This window comes from Trachurus japonicus, chromosome 21, assembly GCF_045865225.1.
Source record: "Trachurus japonicus isolate A0001 chromosome 21, Traja_1.0".
Taxonomy (NCBI): Eukaryota; Metazoa; Chordata; class Actinopteri; order Carangiformes; family Carangidae; genus Trachurus; species Trachurus japonicus.
In genome coordinates, this window is record NC_140927.1 from 37,171,537 (window position 1) to 37,191,855 (window position 20,319).

General features: G+C 45.5%; 1 pseudogene across 1 annotated transcript in view; it reads left to right on the forward strand.

The window, feature by feature from the left end:
• Positions 1–641: 641 nt before the first annotated feature.
• Positions 642–20,319, forward strand: part of LOC146965762 (activin receptor type-2A-like) — a 33,817-nt pseudogene continuing 14,139 nt past the window's right edge. Inside the window, exons 1-7 of the transcript XR_015034615.1 lie at positions 642–772; positions 6,551–6,848; positions 10,783–10,898; positions 11,964–12,118; positions 13,745–13,768; positions 18,106–18,250; positions 18,859–19,002. The product of XR_015034615.1 is annotated as an activin receptor type-2A-like (transcript). The remainder of the gene's footprint in view (positions 773–6,550; positions 6,849–10,782; positions 10,899–11,963; positions 12,119–13,744; positions 13,769–18,105; positions 18,251–18,858; positions 19,003–20,319) is intronic.

Consider the following 20,319-nt stretch of genomic DNA (forward strand, 5'->3'; position numbering starts at 1 on the left):
GCGGCGGCGGATGGAGGCGGCGGACACCGGAGCCGGTCGGCGGTGACGTCACACAGCACCGGGGAAGCGTCACTGGGTCGTGTGACGTCAACAGGTCCGGTTCGGCTCGGCTCGGCTCGGTCCGGTTCGTTTTAGCCCCGGTGTCGGTGTCGGAGCTGCAGCCGGAGATCAGGTCATCTCCTCCGGACTCAGCTCAGCAGAGAGGCCGCTGGAGGAGAGGTCCAGGACCAGGACCAGGACTAGAGACCTGGACCAGGACCAGGACCAGAACTAGAGACCAGGACCTGGACTAAGACCAGGACTAGAGACCAGGACCTGGACCAAGACCAGGACTAGAGACCAGGACCAGGACCGTATCTTCTGTTGGAGCTGTTAATGTGTTGGGTCGGTACCGGTTGGTGATGACAGTCCGGCTGTGACCGGGCCAGGCCTCTCATCCCCGGCTGCTGCTTCTCCTCTCTCCTCCTGGTTCTGGTTCTGGTTCTGGTTCTCCTGGTCCCGGAGAGACGGTCTACGGCTGCCGGTGTCGGTGTGAAGCTCCAGGACCAGAACCAGTCCCAGACTGGTTCTCTGCTCCAGGACCAGAACCAGACCCAGACCCAGACCCAGACCCAGTCCAGTTCTCTGCTCCAGAACCAGAACCAGACCCAGACCCAGACCCAGACCCAGTCCAGTTCTCTGCTCCAGAACCAGACCCAGCTCCAGACCCGGTCCACCATGGGCTCAGCCACCAAGCTGGCCTTCAGCGTGTTCCTCATCTCCTGCTCCTCAGGTGAGTTCACCTGGTCTCACCTGGACCGTGTCCCTCCTCCCTCCTCCCTATACAGCAGGTCCGTTTCCTAACATCCACAACGCTGGGTGTTTTGTCACTTCTCTCTAAATCCAAAACATTTCATATTGCAGCCTTATCTTTATCTCAATAAGTGTAACTAAAATATATATTCAATTTTCTAATTCATATCAATGCCTTGTTAAAGTTCAGCTTAGTTTCCAATTTTCTCTCTGCTGGAATTGCCCATAGTGAATTCAATATAGTGACTCACTGGTCAAATAAAAAAACACTTTTGAACACGACTCCGCCGCACATTTAAAGGGACAACCAGGAGTTTTGTTAAAGTGAAGTGTTTCTACACTACATTTATGAGCCTCCGCACCGTGAAATTCTTTGACCGGGTCAAGACAGACTCATGTTTTCATTCATTAAGAATTAAAGTCAGAGGTTGGAAGACGATCACATACCGTCGTAGTTCCCACCATAAACGGAGATTCATACGGCGGCGTTATTCTCATGACTCGCCACGAAACCGAAAGTAAAGAAACGCTGGTCGGCTCGCCCAGCATTTCCACCACCACTAATAATAACAAAATAACCATAGAGACAAAACCATAGATTTATCTAAAATGGACCATTAACAAGTGGTAACGGAGATTCATCCACATTAATATCAGACTTTTTTATTGTAGCGGAATTTTTCATTTTGCCGATGGAGAAACTCCTCGTTGTCCCTTTAATTACGTATTATGTCGCGTAATTAAAACGCTCCGACCTCGATCGTAATGGCCGGTGTAGTTACCATGGATACAACCATGGTAGGTACCAACATAAAAAGAGGAGTAAAGCAATATATTAAGCGGTAATATTTATTTTGTTCAATCAAACCCAAATAGTTTGAAACAACGTTCAAAACACACACAGCCAGTGTCACAACTAAGCATAAAGTCTGCTAGCTTAATGCTAACGTATAATGTAAAACACCATAGACGGGCTAACAGAAATTAGCATCGCTATCCAGAGTCTGTGGTCAGTTTATAACGCTTGTTAGGAAATTTGCTCTGACGTTTGTTGTGGGAGTCTGTGGAAGCTGCAACCGGACAACTCTGACAGCTGGACACATTTATTGAGGCTGCTGCACTACTGCATTTATTTGGTAGCTACACCGGTCACTACTTCATTTATTTGGTAGCTACACCGGTCACTACTTCATTTATTTGGTAGCTACACCGGTCACTACTGCATTTATTTGGTAGCTACACCGGTCACTACTTCATTTATTTGGTAGCTACACCGGTCACTACTTCATTTATTTGGTAGCTACACCGGTCACTACTTGCATTTATTTGGTAGCTACACCGGTCGCTACTGCATTTATTTGGTAGCTACACCGGTCACTACTTCATTTATTTGGTAGCTACACCGGTCACTACTTCATTTATTTGGTAGCTACACCGGTCACTACTGCATTTATTTGGTAGCTACACCGGTCACTACTTCATGTATTTGGTAGCTACACCGGTCACTACTGCATTTATTTGGTAGCTACACCGGTCACTACTTCATGTATTTGGTAGCTACACCGGTCGCTACTGCATTTATTTGGTAGCTACACCGGTCACTACTGCATTTATTTGGTAGCTACACCGGTCACTACTTCATGTATTTGGTAGCTACACCGGTCACTACTGCATTTATTTGGTAGCTACACCGGTCACTACTTCATTTATTTGGTAGCTACACCGGTCACTACTGCATTTATTTGGTAGCTACACCGGTCACTACTTCATTTATTTGGTAGCTACACCGGTCACTACTTCATTTATTTGGTAGCTACACCGGTCACTACTTCATTTATTTGGTAGCTACACCGGTCACTACTTCATTTATTTGGTAGCTACACCGGTCACTACTTCATTTATTTGGTAGCTACACCGGTCACTACTGCATTTATTTGGTAGCTACACCGGTCACTACTTCATTTATTTGGTAGCTACACCGGTCACTACTGCATTTATTTGGTAGCTACACCGGTCACTACTTCATTTATTTGGTAGCTACACCGGTCACTACTGCATTTATTTGGTAGCTACACCGGTCACTACTTCATTTATTTGGTAGCTACACCGGTCACTACTTCATTTATTTGGTAGCTACACCGGTCACTACTGCATTTATTTGGTAGCTACACCGGTCACTACTTCATTTATTTGGTAGCTACACCGGTCACTACTTCATTTATTTGGTAGCTACACCGGTCACTACTTCATTTATTTGGTAGCTACACCGGTCACTACTTCATTTATTTGGTAGCTACACCGGTCACTACTTCATTTATTTGGTAGCTACACCGGTCACTACTTCATTTATTTGGTAGCTACACCGGTCACTACTTCATTTATTTGGTAGCTACACCGGTCACTACTTCATTTATTTGGTAGCTACACCGGTCACTACTTCATTTATTTGGTAGCTACACCGGTCACTACTTCATTTATTTGGTAGCTACACCGGTCACTACTTCATTTATTTGGTAGCTACACCGGTCACTACTGCATTTATTTGGTAGCTACACCGGTCACTACTGCATTTATTTGGTAGCTACACCGGTCACTACTTCATTTATTTGGTAGCTACACCGGTCACTACTGCATTTATTTGGTAGCTACACCGGTCGCTCTGGGTCGCTGTGGTAACGGCGATCCGTGACCACAATGCATGATGGGATATCTTGCTCCGGTTAGTGACCATCGGATGTTCACTACATTTGGCGGTGAATTATGGGATAGATTCAGTCACTAGATAGTGAACATTAGGGTTGCAAAATTCTGGGAATTTTCAAAGTTGGAAATTTTCCATGGGAATTAACGGGAATATATGGGAATAAATCCAAAATTTACAAAATTCAATGTCGGCCTTTAACATGGAATTTAAATATAGGCTAGTTGGTGAAAATATATCATAGCATAATCTTGGCTAAAACAACCAGATTTAATGCAAGTACTTGAATATCTGCTATTCCTCAATCACATGCAGCAAAATCTGTTGAAATGTCATGTTTTTTATAGGGATGACCCAAAAAAATTGAAGCTTCGAAGCTTCGTTCGTTGCCATGGTAATCAATCATGAAGTCCGTGATGGATTGTTTTGTTTTTTTTTCTTTTTTCCTTTTTGACACCGGTTCTCATCGGTAATTGTTACATTAAAATGAGTCGGCTACTTGGCACCTGCCTGATTTTGGCGTTACAAACGCGCACCCCCCCCGGCCGTCGAAGCTTCGATTTTGATCGATTTTATGTCTGCGAAGCTTCGATTATCAGAATATGATAATCGGGTCAGCCCTAGTTTTTTAATTGTATTATTTTGCATGGATGTGTGCTTATGACAAAACTAAATATTCACATGATACCAGGGTTCCTACGCAAGTATGGAAAGTATGGAAAAGTATGGAATTTGATTTTATACATGTCCAGATTTGGAAAAGTATGGAAATGGAAACTATTTTATGGAAATATATATTTATCTTAATACTTATCTGGGTTTGGGTTATTTGGGTTAATTTATTTGTATGTGCTATTAGCTACAATCTCCTGGAAATTGTTTGGTGACATAATGGCATACAAATTCAGAATAATGAAAACAAATGATTAATTGCATAATTTAGTTACACAATACGCATCTAATTACTCAAATGTCACAAATTATTTGAATTTTGAGAAACTGAGAAGTCTGGAAATTAGGGTCTGGAAAAAGTATGGAATTTTGAAATTTCAAATGTGTAGGAACCCTGTGATACAGTTTGTTTAAATTTCCAGTTGATTTCCATAAATTCCCATGGCAAGTTTCCAATTTGGAATATTTCCGAAATTCCCCAGCTTAAAGCAGAAGTAAGTGGTCCGGTGGTTTTGGCTAATGCTGCGTTCCAGGCAGGCTTTTGAAATCGTAAATTACAGCTTCAAGTCACAACTTACGACTTTGTAGCGTTCCAGGCAACCCACTCGTGTTTCTCCGACCTGTTTTACCTGTGAAAGTCACTATAACGGCCACTCGTAACTTCTGACCCGTGAACTCGTACCAGATCGAACTGGTACCACTTCACAGGTCGGAAAAATACGAGTTTCCTTGAACGCACCATAACAGTCCTCGTCCCTACGTCACCACATTCAGGTGCATCCCTTGGCTGCACACACAGAGAGGACTGCCCCTTTATGCCGTTCTCTCTCCTCATTGGATAAAGGTTGTAGGATACAAGGAAAGTTTTCTCCTGGGCTCAGAGCAGAGCAGAGTGACTGACAGACCCGTGTTTCAGACCAAACACTCTATAGAAGTGATTGCTGTCGGAAGATACAACTATTTAAGACTTAGATTAACACAAACATTCACCTGACTTCTGCTTTAACTTCCCATGGAAAGTTTCTGGAAATTTACTGGAAATTTTCTGCCCCTTTGCAGCCCTAGTGAACATTAATAATCATTAACATCCAGACACCACGACAACAACTGGTCTCTAGATAGAGAGGAGGGGTTAGGACTCAGCCCTGGTCTCTGATTGGTTACTGATCGATGCAGTGTGAGGTGTCAGTACAACATCTGGACACATCGTGCTGCTGCTGCAGGACTCACATCTGGATGACAACCCCCTGCTGTGTGTGTTGCGTGCAGTGTGTGTGTGTGTGTGTGTGTTGCGTGCAGCTCATAAACATTTGATGAGAGTGAATATTTAAAGCAGCTGCTCCATGTTTTCAGTGATGGAGCTGCACGCACACACACGGCACGCAACACACACACACTGACAGACACACACACACTGCACGCAACACACACACACACACACACACACACACTGACAGACACACACACACACACACACTGACAGACACACACACACACACAGACACACACACACACACACACACACACACACTGACAGACACACACTGCATGCAACACACACACACACACACACACTGACAGACACACACACACACACACTGACAGACACACACTGCACGCAGGTGGAGGCAGGTTCCAGTTTGTCTCTTAGTTCTTTACACAGCATCAGAACAACATCATGTGACCTTTGACCCCTCACATCCACTGAGGAGAAACCAGGAGGAGGGGAGGAGAGGAGGGGAGGAGAGGAGAGGAGGAGAGGAGGGGAGGAGAGGAGGGGAGGGAAGGAGAGGGGGAGAGGAGAGGAGAGGAGAAGAGAGAGGAGAGGGGAGGGAAGGAGAGGGGGAGAGGAGAGGAGAGGAGAAGAGAGAGGAGAGGGGAGGGAAGGAGAGGGGGAGAGGAGAGGAGAGGAGAAGAGAGAGGAGAGGGCTCCATATAACCAGATGTGTCCCTCAACAGTCTAATTGCAGCGTAGCTATAAAATGGTTCAGAGCTACTAAAAGGTTTTAACCCTGGACTTGAAGTAGAGAGGGTGGAGGTCTCTCTGACCCATGGAGAGGAGAGGAGGGGAGAGGGGAGAGGGGAGGGGAGGAGGAAAGAAGACAGGAGAGGAGAGGAGAGGGGGAGAGGAGAGGAGGGGAGGGGAGGGGAGGAGAGGGCTCCATGTAACCAGATGTGTCCCTCAACAGTCTAATTGCAGCGTAGCTATAAAATGGTTCAGAGCTACTAAAAGGTTTTAACCCTGGACTTGAAGTAGAGAGGGTGGAGGTCCCGTTGCCCCGGTAACTGTAGACTCCCGTTGCCCCGGTAACTGTAGACTCCCGTTGCCCCGGTAACTGTAGACTCCTGTTGCCCCGGTAACTGTAGACTCTGTCTCTCTTTCAGGCGCCATCTTGGGTCGATCAGAGACTCAGACGTGTGTCCACTACAACTACAGCCCTTCTTCCTCCTCCTCCTCTTCCTCCCTCTCCTCCTCTTCATCCCTCTCCTCCTCCTCCCTCTCTTCCCCTTCCTCCCCCCTCTCCCCCCTCCCCCCCCCCCCCCGGGCCAACCGGAGCGTGGTGAGCTGCTCCGGGGAGAAGGACAAGAGAGTCCACTGCTTCGCCACCTGGAAGAACGTGTCGGGGTCGGTCCGGGTGGTGAAACAGGGCTGTTGGCTGGACGACCTCAACTGCTACGACAGGTAGGGTCCACTACAGACCACTACAGACCATAATAGACCACTATAGACCCCTAAAGACCACTACAGACCACTATAGACCAGTGTACCAGGTGGTGAAACAGGGCTGTTGGCTGGACGACCTCAACTGCTACGACAGGTAGGGTCCACATCGGTCCACTACAGACCACTACAGACCATAATAGACCACTACAGACCACTACAGACCACTACAGACCACTATAGACCACTACAGACCACTACAGACCACTGTAGACCACTACAGACCACCATAGACCACTACAGACCACTACAGACCACTATAGACCACTACAGACCACTACAGACCACTATAGACCACTACAGACAACTATAGACCACTATAGACCACTACAAACCACTACAGACCACTATAGACCACTATAGACCACTATAGACAACTATAGACCACTACAGACCACTACAGACCACCTCAGACCACTACAGACCACTACAGACCACTACAGACCACTACAGACCACTACAGACCACTATAGACCACTACAGACCACTACAGACCACTATAGACCACTATAGACCACTATAGACCACTACAGACAACTATAGACCACTATAGACCACTACAAACCACTACAGACCACTATAGACCACTATAGACCACTATAGACAACTATAGACCAGTATAGACCACTATAGACAACTATAGACCAGTGTACCAGGTGGTGAAACAGGGCTGTTGGCTGGACGACCTCAACTGCTACGACAGGTAGGGTCCACATCGGTCCACTATAGACCACTACAGTCCACTATAGACTACTATAGACCACTATAGACCACTATAGACCCCTAAAGACCACTACAGACCACTATAGACCAGTGTACCAGGTGGTGAAACAGGGCTGTTGGCTGGACGACCTCAACTGCTACGACAGGTACTGGTCTACATGAGTCCACTACAGACCACTACAGTCCACTATAGACTACTACAGACCACTACAGACCACTATAGACTACTACAGACCACTATAGACCACTATAGACCCCTAAAGACCACTACAGACCACTACAGACCACTATAGACCACTATAGACCACTACAGACCACTACAGACCACTATAGACCAGTGTACCAGGTGGTGAAACAGGGCTGTTGGCTGGACGACCTCAACTGCTACGACAGGTACTGGTCTACATGAGTCCACTACAGACCACTACAGTCCACTATAGACTACTACAGACCACTACAGACCACTATAGACTACTACAGACCACTATAGACCACTATAGACCCCTAAAGACCACTACAGACCACTATAGACCACTACAGACCACTACAGACCACTATAGACCACTATAGACCCCTAAAGACCACTACAGACCACTATAGACCAGTGTACCAGGTGGTGAAACAGGGCTGTTGGCTGGACGACCTCAACTGCTACGACAGGTACTGGTCTACATGAGTCCACTACAGACCACTACAGTCCACTACAGACCACTATAGACCACTACAGACCACTATAGACCACTACAGACCACTACAGACCACTATAGACCACTACAGACCACTATAGACCACTATAGATCACTACAGACCAGTGTACCAGGTGGTGAAACAGGGCTGTTGGCTGGACGACCTCAACTGCTACGACAGGTCCACTACAGACCACTATAGACCACTATAGACCACTGTAGACCACTACAGACCACTACAAACCACTACAGACCACTATAGACCACTACAGACCACTATCCAGTGTACCAGGCGGTGAAACAGGGCTGTTGGCTGGACAACCTCAACTGCTACGACAGGTAGGGTCCACTACAGTCCACATCGGTCCACATCGGTCCACTACAGACCACTATAGACCACTATAGACCACTACAGACCACTATAGACCACTATAGACTACTACAGACCACTATAGACCACTACAGACCACTATAGACCACTACAGACTACTACAGACCACTATAGACCACTACAGACCAGTGTACCAGGTGGTGAAACAGGGCTGTTGGCTGGACGACCTCAACTGCTACGACAGGTAGGGTCCACTACAGTCCACTACAGACCACTACAGACCACTACAAACCACTACAGACCACTATAGACCACTATAGACCACTATAGACCACTACAGACCACTACAGACCACTATAGACAACTACAGACCACTAAAGACCACTACAGACCACTATAGACCAGTGTATCAGGTGGTGAAACAGGGCTGTTGGCTGGACGACCTCAACTGCTACGACAGGTACTGGTCTACATGAGTCCACTATAGACCACTACAGACCACTACAGACCACTATAGACCACTACAGACCATAATAGACCACTACAGACCACTACAGACCACTATAGACCACTATAGACCACTACAGACAGTCCAGAAAATAAGAATTTTGTTCTTAATTTGCTCGCCTGGTTAAATAAAGGTTAAATAAAATAAAAAAATAAAATACAGACCACTACAGTCCACATCGGTCCACTACAGACCACTACAGACTACTATAGACCAGTGTATCAGGTGGTGAAACAGGGCTGTTGGCTGGACGACCTCAACTGCTACGACAGGTACTGGTCTACATGAGTCCACTATAGACCACTACAGACCACTACAGACCACTATAGACAACTATAGACCACTACAGACCACTACAGTCCACTACAGACCACTATAGACAACTATAGACCACTACAGACCACTACAGACCACTATAGACCACTATAGACAACTATAGACCACTACAGACCACTACAGTCCACTACAGACCACTATAGACCACTACAGACCACTATAGACCACTATAGACCACTATAGACCACTACAGACCACTACAGACCACTATAGACAACTATAGACCACTACAGACCACTACAGACCACTATAGACCACTATAGACAACTATAGACCACTACAGACCACTACAGTCCACTACAGACCACTATAGACCACTACAGACCACTACAGTCCACTACAGACCACTACAGACCACTACAGACCACTATAGACAACTATAGACCACTACAGACCACTACAGTCCACTACAGACCACTATAGACCACTACAGACCACTACAGACCACTACAGACCACTACAGACAACTATAGACCACTACAGACCACTACAGTCCACTACAGACCACTATAGACCACTACAGACCACTACAGTCCACTACAGACCACTATAGACCACTACAGACCACTATAGACCACTATAGACAACTATAGACCACTACAGACCACTACAGACCACTATAGACCACTATAGACCACTACAGACAGTCCAGAAAATAAGAATTTTGTTCTTAATTTGCTCGCCTGGTTGAATAAAGGTTAAATAAAATAAAAAAATAAAATACAGACCACTATAGACCACTACAGACCCCTTCAGTCAGTCCAGACCACTACAGTCCACTACAGACCACTATAGACCACTACAGACGACTTCAGTCAGTCCAAACCCCTTCAGACCACTACAGACCTCTTTAGTCTTCAGACCACTACAGACCACTACAGACCACTACAGACCACTACAGACCACTACAGACCACTTCAGACCACTACAGACCACTACAGACCACTACAGACCACTACAGACCACTACAGACCACTACAGACCACTACAGACCACTACAGACCACTACAGACCACTACAGACCACTACAGACCACTACAGACCACTACAGACCACTACAGACCACTTCAGACCACTACAGACCACTACAGACCACTACAGACCACTACAGACCACTACAGACCACTACAGACCACTACAGACCACTACAGACCACTACAGACCACTATAGACCACTACAGACCACTACAGACCACTATAGACCACTACAGACCACTACAGACCACTACAGACCACTACAGACCACTACAGACCACTACAGACCACTACAGACCACTACAGACCACTACAGACCTGTTTCCTGTGTTCCAGGAGTGCCTGTGTGGAGAAGAAAGACGCTCCTGAAGTTTTCTTCTGCTGCTGTGAAGGAAGTTTATGTAACGACCAGTTCTCCTACAGTCCTGAAGGCACCACGGCCCCCGTTCCCAGTAAGACTACTACACCTGTACTACACCTGTACTACACCTGTATACACCTGTACTACACCTGTACTACACCTGTACTACACCTGTATACACCTGTACTAGGGCCGATTCTAGCCCGTTTGAGAATAATCGGTAATGGGCCAAAAGTCGCCGATTGTGGCCGATATTTTCAGAACTAAAATGCAGGGAATAAGACTTGGTTTGACTTTGAAAAGATCCCCGACATGAGGCTGTTTATCCTGTAGAGGGCGCCGTGCATCCAACTGCATCCCATAATATAATACATCCAACTGCATCCACTATCCACTAACCAGCTCACAGCACAGCACAGCAGAGTGACTGACACGCTCTGCCAAAGCCTCGTCACACACACATCACACAGCTTATTACAACTTGATTAACTGTTAACTGTCTCAAAACCAGTGTTGCTGCTGGCTTTCTTTTTCTTTTTACTTTTATTCTTTTGCCCGCGGTCGGGTGAATTAATTAATTAATCAGTCAACAGAAACGTCTGGAACAACATTAGAAAAAGTCGCTTTTGATTTAAAAAAAAAAAGAGAGAGAGAGAGAGACCTGCCGTGCCGTGTAAAAAAAACAAAACAACAAAAAAGTGTCACGTGTCATGACTTCCTGTATCTGGCCCTTCAAAATAAAAGCCCTATAGCCTTTCATATACAGTTCAGTCATATTGATTTTGACTTAATTTTGACAAGACTCGGCTCCAAATGTTGTTTTTTTTTTTCCTGCGACCAATGAGATTTTGGTCGACCAGTGCTTGGTCGACTATTTGGGGGCAGCCCTAATTTATATATTATATATTATATAATATATATAGATATATTACTTAAATTAATACAATTTTAAAACTTTATTTAAAAAAAAATAATCGGCCAATTAATCGGTTATCGGATTTTCCCCCCCTAATAATCGGCCCCAAAAAATCCATATCGGTCGGGCCCTAACCTATACACACAGTACTCACCTGTCTGTACTACACCTGTACTCACCTGTGCTGTGAAACCCCTTGTGATGATTAACATGTGTTGTTGTGTTGCTGTGTTGCCGTAGCGACCAACCGGCCGGTGGAGGCCCCTCCCCCGGTGCTGACCACTCTGATGTACTCTCTGGTCCCCATCATGGCCGTCACCGCCATCGTCCTCTTCTCCTTCTGGATGTACACTCACCACAAGCTGCAGTACCCGCCGGTGCTGGTGCCTACACAGGTAACACAACTACACTACTACAGACACACAACTACACTCACCACAAGCTGCAGTACCCGCCGGTGCTGGTGCCCACACAGGTACAGACACACAACTACACACAGACACACAACTACACACAGACACACACAGGAACATGTAGACGAACAGTGACATCACAGTGAGTCATAGATATAAACACGTAGCTGCCTCCTCTGACGCTGCTGCTCCATTGGAACGATGCGTCAACGCGGCGGCCATCTTGGTGAGGGGGAAGCCGTGTCTACTTCCTGCATCAGAGGTCTATCAACCATTAACATTTAGTTTAGTGTAGTTTATTATCACAGGACAGTGTACAATACCATTAATCACTTTTAGAACAATGAAGAGATGGTTGTACCAGATTTAGCCACTAGGGCTCATTTCCATCTGTAGTCCCAACATAAAACTCACAATACAGATCGCAGAAAAATACAGATCACATCAACAAACATCACCACAACTGACTGAATATTCAACCCATTTTCAAGCCGTTTGGTTTATTATAGATGTCAGACAGATATTTATGATTCAACAACCCAAAAAGAAAAAAATTCTTTTGAATTTTTTTGAAAATTAAAAAAATATATATATTAAACATACACTTACATTCTTAGACACACACCCACATGCATCCATACACTGAAACGTGTTCTACAAGGGTCTGACTGCTGGTCAGACGTTTATATGTCTATGGTCAGAAACCCCTCACCAAGATGGCCGCCGTGTTGACGTACGCTGAGAAGCCCGAATGCAGCATAGACCAGAGCGGCTTTTTTATGCAAATGAGAATGAGTGATGCATCCTGGGTAATTTAGGGGCAGCGTTGTAAAGTTCAGCGTAACTGTCTTGACAAACTAAGTAACAAAAAGTTGTGTATTAACAGGCTGTTTCCAGACAACACTGAGCCAAAACCTCCCGGTGATTCCACCAAATACGTGTAGATGTACAGGGTCAGACATTTCTGGCCACTGTGGGAGGCTAAAGGAGCATACCGTAGATTCATTCAGACATTTCTGGCCACTGTGTGGAGTCATTGATCACTGTGGGAGGCTAAAGGAGCATACCGTAGATTCATTCAGACATTTCTGGCCGCTGTGTGGAGTCATTGATCACTGTGGGAGGCTAAAGGAGCATACCGTAGATTCATTCAGACATTTCTGGCCACTGTGTGGAGTCATTGATCACTGTGGGAGGCTAAAGGAGCATACCGTAGATTCATTCATTGTAGTTTTTCAAGACAGCGTGAACGGTGGGTTTCAAAGAGGGTGTCAGAATAATTATGAGACATAGTGCTACAAAAGAAACACAAAATAAAACATTCAAATTGATTGTTAGTTAGTCTACGCTCCATCAAAACACACAAAGCCACTGAGTGCAATTTAAAAATGCCGGGCGCTGCCCCTAAATTACCCAGGATGCATCAGTCATTCTCACTTGCATAAAAAAGCTGCTCTGGTCTATCTACGTGTATATATCTATGACAGTGAGTGAGCTGATACTGTCAGAGCAGTGACATCACAGTGACATCACAGTGACATCACAGTGACATCACAGTGACATCACAGGGTGCAGCTCCACCTGTGTGACCGTGTCTCTCTCTCTCAGCACGCCTTTCACATAATGATCGAGGTAAGGACACAAACCGCCGCCGCGCTGCATCAACCTCCTTTTACTTTCAGTTTGCACTTCCTGTTTGGCCTGACACCACCTTTACCTTTATTTTGAAATCACGCCTGAGACCACCTTTATTTTGAAGTCACGCTGTGTCTCTGCCACTGTGTGTGTGTGTGTGTGTTGTTGATGCTGTGATGTTGTGGTTGTGTGCTGCGCAGCGGGACACACGGTGTGTGCAGGGGTGTGCGGTACGGACAACAATAACATCAATGTTGCTGCTTTAACGATAACTGATCATAATAATAATAATCAATCTCTAAAGTTTAAAGAATCCTAGTGGAAACACTGCAACACGTTGGTGAATGAACCAGCTTTTAGTTCAGTTCAGTTTATTTGGGTGTTGAAAAACAAAAAACAAAAAAAATCAAGTTAATATTAAAAACTAAGAATCTACTAGTTCCTTTTAGCAGCAAATAAATAGAGTCAAAACAAGAAAAAAATCAAAACCAGCTGTACATCCCATCACTAACTGGTATAAACTGATCATCCTGTTTTTGAGTGTTTTTTAAATGAGATTATGGTCCTGCATGTTTTTAAATCACTGCTCCAGATGATTCCACAGATGACGGCTGTTTTTCCGTCATACGTCTTAGTTTAGTGTTGGGTAACGTGTTATTTAGAGGCCGGGCTACCAGGTGGTAAAACACAGCACTGCTCCTTTAACGTCTGCTGAGTGTCTTCATTCTGCAGCCGGAGCAGTTCTCCAGTCGTCCAGCAGGTGGCGCCGTCACACCGACTGAACCTGCACAGACTTACTCAGGGTTCACACACCACCTGGAAAACCTGGAAAAGGGTTGACCAATTATCCAGTCATGGAAACACATGGAAACAAAATTAATAATAATAATTTAATAATATTTTGACAAGACTCCAAATGTTTGTTGTTTTGTTGGAGGGTTGGTCAGTGGTTACTTATGTCCGTCAGACTGCAGCAGCTGGAACAGAGAGTGGGAGCCCTGCTATTATGGGATGTTTCAGTTTCAGTTTCAGTTTAATTAATGGACAAGGGATAATGTACATTAATAAAACATTGTAAAAAACAAATGTAAATGCACCCGAGTTAGTTAAAAAAAAAGCTAGTTTTCATCGCCAGTCCCTCTGCCTGATGATAAAAGGAAACCTTTAAAAAAAAAAAAGCAACAATGAGGTAAAATACCAAAGACATATTAATAAATATACATTTGTAAGACAATAACACATGTTTGCGATGACACAAGGTCGTTAGTGCTCATAATATAATTAGTTCTTAGTGCTGCCGTCATAGAGCATCAGCAATACATAGTGTTAAGGAACAGGAGTCATTAAACCAATCACTAGAACTATCTGGTTACTACAGCAACATATCACTCCAGTCCGTGGTAGAATGAGCATAGACCACTGTTAGCTTAGCATTAGCCTTTAGTCAGTTAGAGTGGTAGAATGAGCATAGACCACTGTTAGCTTAGCATTAGCCTTTAGTCAGTTAGAGTGGTAGAATGAGCAGAGACCACTGTTAGCTTAGCATTAGCCTTTAGTCAGTTAGAGTGGTAGAATGAGCAGAGACCACTGTTAGCTTAGCATTAGCCTTTAGTCAGTTAGAGTGGTAGAATGAGCATAGACCACTGTTAGCTTAGCATTAGCCTTTAGTCAGTTAGAGTGGTAGAATGAGCATAGACCACTGTTAGCTTAGCATTAGCCTTTAGTCAGTTAGAGTGGTAGAATGAGCAGAGACCACTGTTAGCTTAGCATTAGCCTTTAGTCAGTTAGAGTGGTAGAATGAGCAGAGACCACTGTTAGCTTAGCATTAGCCTTTAGTCAGTTAGAGTGGTAGAATGAGCAGAGACCACTGTTAGCTTAGCATTAGCCTTTAGTCAGTTAGAGTGGTAGAATGAGCAGAGACCACTGTTAGCTTAGCATTAGCCTTTAGTCAGTTAGAGTGGTAGAATGAGCATAGACCACTGTTAGCTTAGCATTAGCCTTTAGTCAGTTAGAGTGGTAGAATGAGCATAGACCACTGTTAGCTTAGCATTAGCCTTTAGTCAGTTAGAGTGGTAGAATGAGCAGAGACCACTGTTAGCTTAGCATTAGCCTTTAGTCAGTTAGAGTGGTGGTAGAATGAGCAGAGACCACTGTTAGCTTAGCATTAGCCTTTAGTCAGTTAGAGTGGTAGAATGAGCATAGACCACTGTTAGCTTAGCATTAGCCTTTAGTCAGTTAGAGTGGTAGAATGAGCATAGACCACTGTTAGCTTAGCATTAGCCTTTAGTCAGTTAGAGTGGTAGAATGAGCAGAGACCACTGTTAGCTTAGCATTAGCCTTTAGTCAGTTAGAGTGGTAGAATGAGCATAGACCACTGTTAGCTTAGCATTAGCCTTTAGTCAGTTAGAGTGGTAGAATGAGCATAGACCACTGTTAGCTTAGCATTAGCCTTTAGTCAGTTAGAGTGGTAGAATGAGCATAGACCACTGTTAGCTTAGCATTAGCCTTTAGCCAGTTAGAGTGGTAGAATGAGCATAGACCACTGTTAGCTTAGCATTAGCCTTTAGTCAGTTAGAGTGGTAGAATGAGCAGAGACCACTGTTAGCTTAGCATTAGCCTTTAGTCAGTTAGAGTGGTAGAATGAGCATAGACCACTGTTAGCTTAGCATTAGCCTTTAGTCAGTTAGAGTGGTAGAATGAGCATAGACCACTGTTAGCTTAGCATTAGCCTTTAGTCAGTTAGAGTGGTAGAATGAGCATAGACCACTGTTAGCTTAGCATTAGCCTTTAGTCAGTTAGAGTGGTAGAATGAGCATAGACCACTGTTAGCTTAGCATTAGCCTTTAGTCAGTTAGAGTGGTAGAATGAGCAGAGACCACTGTTAGCTTAGCATTAGCCTTTAGTCAGTTAGAGTGGTAGAATGAGCAGAGACCACTGTTAGCTTAGCATTAGCCTTTAGTCAGTTAGAGTGGTAGAATGAGCATAGACCACTGTTAGCTTAGCATTAGCCTTTAGTCAGTTAGAGTGGTAGAATGAGCAGAGACCACTGTTAGCTTAGCATTAGCCTTTAGTCAGTTAGAGTGGTAGAATGAGCATAGACCACTGTTAGCTTAGCATTAGCCTTTAGTCAGTTAGAGTGGTAGAATGAGCATAGACCACTGTTAGCTTAGCATTAGCCTTTAGTCAGTTAGAGTGGTAGAATGAGCATAGACCACTGTTAGCTTAGCATTAGCCTTTAGTCAGTTAGAGTGGTAGAATGAGCATAGACCACTGTTAGCTTAGCATTAGCCTTTAGTCAGTTAGAGTGGTAGAATGAGCAGAGACCACTGTTAGCTTAGCATTAGCCTTTAGTCAGTTAGAGTGGTAGAATGAGCAGAGACCACTGTTAGCTTAGCATTAGCCTTTAGTCAGTTAGAGTGGTAGAATGAGCATAGACCACTGTTAGCTTAGCATTAGCCTTTAGTCAGTTAGAGTGGTAGAATGAGCATAGACCACTGTTAGCTTAGCATTAGCCTTTAGTCAGTTAGAGTGGTAGAATGAGCAGAGACCACTGTTAGCTTAGCATTAGCCTTTAGTCAGTTAGAGTGGTAGAATGAGCAGAGACCACTGTTAGCTTAGCATTAGCCTTTAGTCAGTTAGAGTGGTAGAATGAGCATAGACCACTGTTAGCTTAGCATTAGCCTTTAGTCAGTTAGAGTGGTAGAATGAGCATAGACCACCTGGAGGACTGGAGGGATATGTAGCTTTTATAAAACGGTTACCAATAATGACAATATGAAAGAGGACATGTAGTTTTCTGTTCCCACCTCTCCAGACGTTAGCTCCAAGTAGCTCTGTCACTGCTCAGTCCCCTCTACCATTGTTAACCCTCTGGAGGTCAAAGTTCACCTTCAACATGTCAATTACACTACTTTACTACATTTTTAACATCCTAAAAACATCAGCTGTCTGTTGCTACGGACTGCAACAGTCCGTTGTCATGGATACATGACAACAACTTCCATTCATACCAGTCATACGTGCCTGAGGCGGAGTGATAGCCTACGCTGTGATAAGGCTTTAGAATAGTAGCCGTGGTAACTGCTCATTATACCACGGTTAACAACCAATCAGATTGCAGGATTTCACCTTTACGTTTTTATAAAATATAATAACTATCTGGTTACTACGTAATAACTATCTACGTATGGCACACCCCCTGCCTGTGTCCATGTGCATGAGAGCAGGATGAGCATGGACTACGTTTCCCAGCATCCCTCACTCAGCCGGTCATGATGATGGTGGTGATGTGACAGTGTGTTCTTCTTGTTGCCCCCCCCCCTCCCCCCCCCCAGGACCCCGGGCCGCTGCCCCCCTCCCCCCCCCCTGGGGCAGAAGCCCCTGCAGCTGCTGGAGCTGAAGGCCCGAGGCCGCTTCGGCTGCGTGTGGAGAGCTCAGCTGCTCACCGAGACCGTGGCCGTCAAGGTCTTCCCCCTGCAGGTGGGTCGGCTGCTGATGACCTCTGACCTTTAACCTTTGACCTCTACTGACCTCTAATGACCTCTACTGACCCCTCTGTCACTACCCGATCAGCTGCTCACTGAGACCGTGGCCGTCAAGGTCTTCCCTCTGCAGGTGGGTCGGCTGCTGATGACCTCTGACCTTTAACCTTTGACCTCTACTGACCTCTAATGACCTCTACTGACCCCTCTGTCACTACCCGATCAGCTGCTCACTGAGACCGTGGCCGTCAAGGTCTTCCCTCTGCAGGTGGGTCGGCTGCTGATGACCTCTGACCTTTAACCTTTGACCTCTACTGACCTCTAATGACCTCTACTGACCCCTCTGTCACTACCCGATCAGCTGCTCACTGAGACCGTGGCCGTCAAGGTCTTCCCTCTGCAGGTGGGTCGGCTGCTGATGACCTCTGACCTTTAACCTTTGACCTCTACTGACCTCTAATGACCTCTACTGACTCCTGACCTTTGACCTCTAATGAATACTGACCTCTGCCCCCTGCCCTCTGACCTTTAACCTCTACTGACCCCTGACCTCTACTGACCTTTGACCCCTGATGACCTTTAACCCCTGCCCCCTGCCCTCTGCAGCACAAGGCGTCGTGGCAGAACGAGTTTGAGATCTACAACACGACGGGAATGAGACACGACAACCTGCTGCACTTCCTAGGAGCTGAGAGGAGAGGGAGAGACCACGAGGCTGAGCTGTGGCTGGTCACACAGTACCACAACAAGGTACTACTACTACTATAACACACTACTACACACTATACTACTACTACTACTACCACTACACACTATACTACACTATACAACCCACTACACTACCACTATACCACTACACCACTACTACACTACAGTGTAGCTGAGAGGAGAGGGAGAGACCACGAGGCTGAGCTGTGGCTGGTCACACAGTACCACAACAAGGTACTACTACTACTATAACACACTACTACACACTATACTACTACTACTACTACCACTACACACTATACTACACTATACAACCCACTACACTACCACTATACCACTACACCACTACTACACTACAGTGTAGCTGAGAGGAGAGGGAGAGACCACGAGGCTGAGCTGTGGCTGGTCACACAGTACCACAACAAGGTACTACTACTACTACTACTACTATACTACCACTATACTACCACTATACCACTACTACACACTATACAACCCACTACACTACCACTATACTACACTACTATACCACTACAGCACAGTGTAGCTGAGAGGAGAGGGAGAGACCACGAGGCTGAGCTGTGGCTGGTCACACAGTACCACAACAAGGTACTACTGCTAACTACTGCTGTACTACTACTACTACTATACTACTACTACTACTACTACTACCACTACACACTACACCACCCTATACCACTACACTACACCACTACAGCACAGTGTAGCTGAGAGGAGAGGGAGAGACCACGAGGCTGAGCTGTGGCTGGTCACACAGTACCACAACAAGGTACTATTATACTACTACTACTGCTATACTACTACACACTACTACTACTACTCCACAGTACCTCCTCTCAGCCTCTGACCCGTGTGTGTTCAGATGAAACGTCTTGATAGAAAGTGTTTTATAGGAGAGAAACAACAGAACTGACCTGTGACCTCTCCGTGACCTCACTGACTCTGTGACCTCACCGTGACCTCACTGACTCTGTGACCTCACCGTGACCTCACCGTGACCTCACTGACTCTGTGACCTCTCCGTGACCTCTCAGGGTTCGTACGGTCATGAAAAACCTGGAAAAGTTATGGAAATTGAAAATGCAATTTCTAGGTCCTTGAAAAGTTATGGAAAAATAAAAACCTCTGTAAAGTTTTGGAAAAGTCATTGAAATATTTATTGCGTGGTTAATATTTCTGATGTGTAATAGGCCTATTAAAAATAAATATAGTGTAACGCAGTGGCGTCGCCTGGCTCTAGCCCCGAACATGTGTGTGCGTGCGTGCGTGCGTGCGTACGTGCGTGCGTGCCTGCGCGACTGCTTGTGTGTGCGTGTGTGCGTGCGCGTGCTACCTGCT